We start from the raw sequence: 7317 nt of genomic DNA on the forward strand, positions 1-7317 counted from the left end.
TACCATTTTAATAATCGGGTAAAGAAAATTAAGTGGATTTTTGAAAGAAAACAATACTGTCAATATACTATTAAAACAAATGAAAATGGTAAAAGTTATTGTACTTTAAGTAAAAATAAAAGAGCAAAAATATCAATCCCAGTTTTGGATTACTTTAATTAACAAAAAAAAACGCATATAGCAGAGGATAGTTTCAATCTGCCTACCTCTGGGCTATGGACCCAGCATGCTTCCATTACAGTACTCTGCTGCACATGTAATTGCAAGAGATCCTGAAGTACTCACTCATCATGGGAAAGTACCAATGTGTTTCTTCATTGGTTGATGGAAGAAACATCTTACAAAAACTCTCCAGATTATTGACTAAAGTTTTTCTAGGAAACGTTCTAGATGAATGCTTATTAGCCTTTGTCAGTATGTACTTTTGCAAAGTGTCGCTGTGGCGCAATCAGTTAGTGTGTACGGCTATTAACCAAAAGGTTGGTGGTTCAATCCCACCCAGGGATGTAATTGACCTTGTTATCAGATTTTGGTGATCTTTAAGTAGACAAGTCAAAATTTCAAAAACCCCTGTTATGGTGTAGGGTACCTGGCCTTCTCTGATGTAATCAGAGTTAGATTTGATTCAGTGATTTTATAAAAACAGCTAGGAAGCACAATTTAGCAGTGGTTTGCAGAGAAAAAGAAATATGCTGGCAAAAAAATCCAATTGAGTGATTAAACAGCTCTTCATTTTCTGGCTTTATTTTTATGCTAACAAATTTGTTCTCTGAAAAGTGTCCACAAAGCCAAGTATCTGATTAACATCTTTGTAGGGATGGTTTTTCACCTATTACTAAATTAAACTTGCTTCATTGGAAAGGCAGCAAGATGCATCCTCATTTCAATATCTACTGAAATAATACAGGTTGACACCAGGAAACATTAACGCCACTGCATCCTTGCTGCTTTCTCATGTGGAAGTCTGTTTAATGTGAAAACAAGGTGATATCTAATTAGCACACAGGTAAGGAATTAAGAAAATCTTTATTTAAGGGTGAAGATGTTTCTCACAAAATCATTGCCCCAATGCATCATTGAAATTCAAGCTGGAAAGATGATTTTAATATATCACTTGTACATTTTGTATTGCTCTTCTGGTGACAATGTAGTTTGTTTTTGTCAATTACCATTTTAATAATAGGGTAAAGAAAATTAAGTGGATTTTTGAAAGAAAACAATACTGTCAATATACTATTAAAACAAATTAAAATGGTAAAAGTTATTGTACTTTAAGTAAAAATAAAAGAGCAAAAATATCAATCCCAGTTTTGGATTACTTTAATTAACAAAAAAAAAATGCATATAGCAGAGGATAGTTTCAATCTGCCTACCTCTGGGTTAAGGGGCCCAGCATGCTTCCATTGCAGTACTCTGCTGCACATGTAAGTGCAAGAGATCCTGAAGCACTCACTCATCATGGGAAAGTACCAATGCGTTTCTTCATTGGTTGATGGAAGAAACATCTTACAAAAACTCTCCAGATTATTGACTTTTTAAAGTTTTCTAGGAAACGTTCTAGATGAATGCTTATTAGCCTTTGTCAGTATGTACTTTTGCAAAGTGTCTCTGTGGTGTAATCGGTTAGTGTGTTTGGTTATTAACCAAAGGGTTGGTGGTTCAATCCCACCCAGGGATGTTATTGACCTTGTCATCAGATTTTGGTGATCTTTAAGTAGACAAGTCAAAATTTCAAACCCCCTCTTATGGTGTAGGGTACCTGGCCTACTCTGATGTAATCAGAGTTAGATTTGATTAAGTGATTTTATCAAAAAACAGCTAGGAAGCACAATTTAGCAGTGGTTTGCAGAGAAAATGAAATATGCTGGCAGAAAAATCCAATTGAGTGATTAAACAGCTCTTCATTTTCTGGCTTTATTTTTATGCTAACTAATTTGTTCTCTGAAAAGTGTCCACAAAGCCAAGTATCGGATTAACATCTTTGTAGGGATGGTTTTTCACCTATTACTAAATTAAACTTGCTTCATTGGAAAGGCAGCAAGATGCATCCTCATTTCAATATCTACTGAAATAATACAGGTTGACACCAGGAAACATTAACGCCACTGCATCCTTGCTGCTTTCTCATGTGGAAGTCTGTTTAATGTGAAAATAAGGTGATATCTAATTAGCACACAGGTAAGGAATTAAGAAAATCTTTATTTAAGGGTAAGATGTTTCTCACAAAATCATTGCCCCAATGCATCATTGAAATTCAAGCTGGAAAGATGATTTTAATATATCACTTGTACATTTTGTATTGCTCTTCTGGTGACAATGTAGTTTGTTTTTGTCAATTACCATTTTAATAATCGGGTAAAGAAAATTAAGTGGATTTTTGAAAGAAAACAATACTGTCTATATACTATTAAAACAAATTAAAAAGGTAAAAGTTATTGTACTTTAAGTAAAATAAAAAGAGCAAAAATATCAATCCCAGTTTTGGATTACTTTAATTAACAAAAAAAATGCATATAGCAGAGGATAATTTCAATCTGCCTACCTCTGGGTTATGGACCCAGCATGCTTCCATTACAGTACTCTGCTGCACATGTAAGTGCAAGAGATCCTGAAGCACTCACTCATCATGGGAAAGTACCAATGTGTTTCTTCATTGGTTGATGGAAGAAACATCTTACAAAAACTCTCCAGATTATTGACTATTTAAAGTTTTTCTAGGAAACGTTCTAGATGAATGCTTATTAGCCTTTGTCAGTATGTACTTTCACAAAGTGTCGCTGTAGCGCAATCAGTTAGTGTGTACGGCTATTAACCAAAAAGTTGGTGGTTCAATCCCACCCAGGGACGTAATTGACCTTGTGATCAGATTTTGGTGATATTTAAGTAGACAAGTCAAAATTTCAAACCCTCTCTTATGGTGTAGGGTACCTGGCCTACTCTGATGTAATCAGTTAGATTTGATTAAGTGATTTTATGAAAAAAACAGCTAGGAAGCACAATTTAGCAGTGGGTTGCAGAGAAAAAGAAATATGCTGGCAGAAAAATCCAATTGAGTGATTAAACAGCTCTTCATTTTCTGGCTTTATTTTTATGCTAACAAATTTGTTCTCTGAAAAGAGTCCACAAAGCCAAGTATCTGATTAACACCTTTGTAGGGATGGTTTTTCACCTATTACTAAATTAAACTTGCTTCATTGGAAAGGCAGCAAGTGATGTCATCCAAGCAGTGGGTCAAAGTTGGCTTCATCCCTCGTCTGCTTATGAAAAGAGAAAAGGGATATGCAGGGCATGGCGGCCTTTTGCGACGCTTGGATGACCCCTAGTTCGCATTAAACACCCCCACCCTCCTTCGGTGTGGGGCTCATGTTGGCCATGCCCCAGCCCCTAAAGCATTCAAGCTGATTTCTTGCAGCAGCTGGGTACTGTAACAGCTCCAGAGCTGCTCTGTAAGGCAAGTAAAAGGGTGTGGGCCCTGCAGCACTACCTGTAGTTTGCATTGTGCATTGGAAGGCACAAAGTAAGCAGACGGGAGGAGAAGTCAGGATAGTGCACAAGGTTATAGAAGGGATGGGCTCAAGAAAAGAGAAGTGGAAACAGACAGCATACTAGGCTGGAGAGAGACCTGAGACAAAGAGATCTGAATTATACGAGAGCCGTCCAGGGGAAACACAAATTATGCAGTCAAGTTTCCCACATTTGGGGAAATCGCAAGGGGCAGCACACCCAGAGTGCAATGGGTGAGCCTTGCCCTGGGAGAAGCACCTTCATGATCATAGTATCTCACCTGGCAGGTTAGTAGGAGTTGGGCTAGAGCTGGGGAGGGTCGCTGCTCGGGCACTACCTTTCAAGTGAAGGAGATCCAACTGAGGCAGCACAAGGGAACTCTCAAAAGAAGAACAAGGCTAGAGGAAGATCTGAGACAAAGAAATCTGACTTTTACCAGAGCTGACCAGAGGAAAGCACAAACACAGTCCACCACTACCACAAATAATGCAGTCGAGTTTCCCACATTTGGGGAAATCACAGGGGTCAGCATACCCAGAATGCAATGAATGAACCTCACCCTGGGAGAACAATCTTCATGACAATAGTATCTCCTATGCAAAATAAGTATGATTTGGGATAGGGCTGGGGAGGGCCGTTGCTCAGGCACATCTCTGTCAAGTAAAGGAGATTCAACTGAGGCAGCACAAGGGAACTCTCATCTGGGGACAACAACTGCAGGGAGAACACATATTTTCAGATGAACATGGGGTGGCAGAAGGCTGCCTAATACTGAAGCACCCCCAAACAACAAACCAAATGCAACAACTAGTGCAAGCATTCCTGGGGGATGGCCTGCAGCAGATGGATTTGAATATGGTGATGTCATCCAAGCAGTGGGTCAAAGTTGGCTTCAACCCTCGTCTGCATATGAAAAGAGAAAAGGAGCGTGCAGGGCATGGAGGCCTTTTGTGGTGCTTGGATGACCCCTAGTTCGCATTAAGCACCCCCACCCTCCTTCGGTGTGGGGCTCATGTTGGCCATTCCCCAGCCCCTGAAGCATTCAAGCTGATTTCTTGCAGCAGCTGGGCACTGTAACAGCTCCAGAGCTGCTCTGTAAAGCAAGTAAAAGGGTGTGGGCCCTGCAGCACTACCCGTAGTTTGCATTGTGCATTGGGAGGCACAAAGTAAGCAGACGGGAGGAGAAGTCAGGATAGTGCACAAGGGTATAGAAGGGAGGGGCTCAAGAAAAAAGAAGTGGAACCAGACAGCAAACTAGGCTGGAGAGAGACCTGAGACAAAGAGATCTGAATTACATGAGAGCCGACCAGGGAAAACTCAAATTATGCAGTCAAGTTTCCCACATTTGGGGAAATCGCAGGGGCAGCACACCCAGAGTGCAATGGGTGAGCCTTGCCCTGGGAGAAGCAACTTCATGATCATAGTATCTCACCTGGCAGGTAAGTAGGAGTTGGGCTAGAGCTGGGGAGGGTCGCTGCTCGGGCACCCCCCTGTCAAGTGAAGGAGATCCAACTGAGGCAGCACAAGGGAACTCTCGAAAGAAGACAAAGGCTAGAGGAAGATCTGAGACAAAGAAATCTGACTTTTACCAGAGCTGACCAGAGGAAAGCACAAACACAGTCCCCCACTACCACAAATAATGCAGTCGAGTTTCCCACATTTGGGGAAATCACAGGGGTCAGCATACCCAGAATGCAATGAATGAACCTAACCCTGGGAGAACAATCTTCATGACCATGGTATCTCCTATGCAAAATAAGTATGATTTGGGATAGGGCTGGGGAGGGCCGTTGCTCAGGCACATCTCTGTCAAGTAAGTTGCATTTGATTTGTTGTTTGGGGGTGCTTCAGTATTAGGCAGCCTTCTGCCCTACCATGTTCATCTGAAAATATGTGTTCTCCCTGCAGTTGTTGTCCCCAGATGAGAGTTCCCTTGTGCTGCCTCAGTTGAATCTCCTTTTGGAGAAGACCTCAATAAGATTGTAGCTGATCTGGCTACTGCTAAAACAGCTTGCCTACCTAGTATGACTCCTACCACGCAGAAGGCTAAAAGTACTTTTCTTGGCCCTTTCATCCTCCAGGTAAAGCGTACCCAAGGTCAGGCATACCCAAAGCAAGCTCATGTTTCCAGACCTGCCAAGCCCAGACTGAAGCAATCCTGGGCTGCCCATCAGCCTGCTTCCAAAACGGACAAGCCTGCCGCATGACGGTGCAGGCCTCCCTCTGGGGGATCCCAGGGTGGGGGGCCCGACTTCTAGGTTTGGCAAAGAAAGGTATAATTCTAAGCTAGAGAATTCTGTTTGGAGCTCACCTTGTACTTTGTGAAGAAATAATCAGCATTGTGGCTGAGCAGATACATGTAGTGTGTGGCTGCAAACTGCATGGATCTGCTGCGTTGTAATGCTGATTCTTTTTTTTTGCAAAGTACCAATAGCTTCATATAATGTTCACAATTTTTATGCAGGATCAAATAGCTCAATAGGTAGGGTGTTTGATTAGAATTCAACAGGTTATAGGTTTGAATCCTGGGTATGGTAGTTTGAGATGTGTTATTTAATAAAGTATGTTGTTCTGACTGCCGGCATCCTATCACCTGGGATATCATACTAAATAAATGGAGTTGAGAAAAAATTTTTTTTTTTTTTTAACTAGGGACAATTTCCAGATACTTCTCTTTATAACTGAGATTGCCCCCTGGAACTTCACATCAGTTGACAACTATGCATGAGTGGGCAGTGCTTGCCCTGGATCTGTCCACCCATTTATGTGCCGCCATAAAATAAAGCATGACTAACAGTTATCCTGGGCGTACACTACACAATTATCTGTCAGGCTATCTATCCAGTCTGGATGGATGGAATGAAAATCTGGTAATGTATAGGAGCAAATGTCAATTAACCATTTGCTCCCAAACACTAGAAAAGTGGTCAAAAATGGTCATTACACAAATTGGTTAAACCCAAAATTTAACCAATTTGTTTAGGGGACCATTTTTGTCCATTTTTTAGTGTTTGAGAGTAAATCGTTGATGGTCATTTGCTCACATAGATAACCGGATTTCTATTCCAACCAGCCAGTGTTGGAGAGATGGTCTGCCAGATTACATAATGCATACCAGAGCCATAACTAGACTTTTTGGTGCCCTGTGACAGAGAATTATATGCCCTCCCCCCCATTTTTGCAATATGGACAAAAGGCGCATGCCTTGTGGGGAAGGGGCATAACAAGATTGGTCTCAGAGAAAGCACATGAGATATGAAGATATATCTAGTATACTTGACACTCAATGGTTTGTGGTATTGCAGGGGTGCCCTCCTTAAATGCATATACAGTCACACATGGCATGTTTGTGTAAATGGCATATCAGCAGTCAGCACTAACTGGTGACATGCCATTTGTACAAGTAAGCCATGTGTGACTAATATATAAACATACTTTATTAAATAACACCTCAAACTATCATACCCAGGATTCAAACCTATAACCTGTTAAATTCTAATCAAACACCCTACCCATTGAGCTACTTGATCCTGCATCTATTCTAACCTCCAAAAACAGATTCAGTTGCATTTTCCAGCGTGTTTTGTTTGCGCCTTTGCAAATGTCTTACATCGACAAACTTATTTAGTACTATTTTGCAAATAGGGTTACATTGTCGCAACATTGTGTTCCCTAATTGCTTGATTTTTTAAATGCAAAAATTGATAAAGACACCTGATAATTGCTCTGTGGAGTCTTCTTTTGTGTCTACTTCTTATCTACATTTAATTCCCTACCTATAATCAAGGCATTTTTAAATGCTGGGTGCTGCCA

At 40.8% G+C, this 7317-nt stretch overlaps 4 non-coding genes across 4 annotated transcripts; all 4 read right to left on the minus strand.

Moving 5' to 3' along the window:
• Nucleotides 1-3635: 3635 nt before the first annotated feature.
• LOC135007574 (U1 spliceosomal RNA) lies at nucleotides 3636-3799 on the minus strand. Its single transcript, XR_010207513.1, has one exon. It is a non-coding gene; the product is annotated as a U1 spliceosomal RNA (small nuclear RNA).
• Nucleotides 3800-3950: 151 nt separating this feature from the next.
• On the minus strand, nucleotides 3951-4114 carry LOC135007564 (U1 spliceosomal RNA). The gene has a single exon (XR_010207503.1). It is a non-coding gene; the product is annotated as a U1 spliceosomal RNA (small nuclear RNA).
• Nucleotides 4115-4788: 674 nt separating this feature from the next.
• LOC135007581 (U1 spliceosomal RNA) lies at nucleotides 4789-4951 on the minus strand. The gene has a single exon (XR_010207519.1). It is a non-coding gene; the product is annotated as a U1 spliceosomal RNA (small nuclear RNA).
• Nucleotides 4952-5103: 152 nt separating this feature from the next.
• On the minus strand, nucleotides 5104-5267 carry LOC135007593 (U1 spliceosomal RNA). Its single transcript, XR_010207530.1, has one exon. It is a non-coding gene; the product is annotated as a U1 spliceosomal RNA (small nuclear RNA).
• Between the last annotated feature and the right edge of the window lie 2050 nt (nucleotides 5268-7317).

The sequence above is a fragment of the Pseudophryne corroboree genome, unplaced genomic scaffold (genome assembly GCF_028390025.1).
Source record: "Pseudophryne corroboree isolate aPseCor3 unplaced genomic scaffold, aPseCor3.hap2 scaffold_2190, whole genome shotgun sequence".
In the NCBI taxonomy this organism is placed as follows: domain Eukaryota; kingdom Metazoa; phylum Chordata; class Amphibia; order Anura; family Myobatrachidae; genus Pseudophryne; species Pseudophryne corroboree.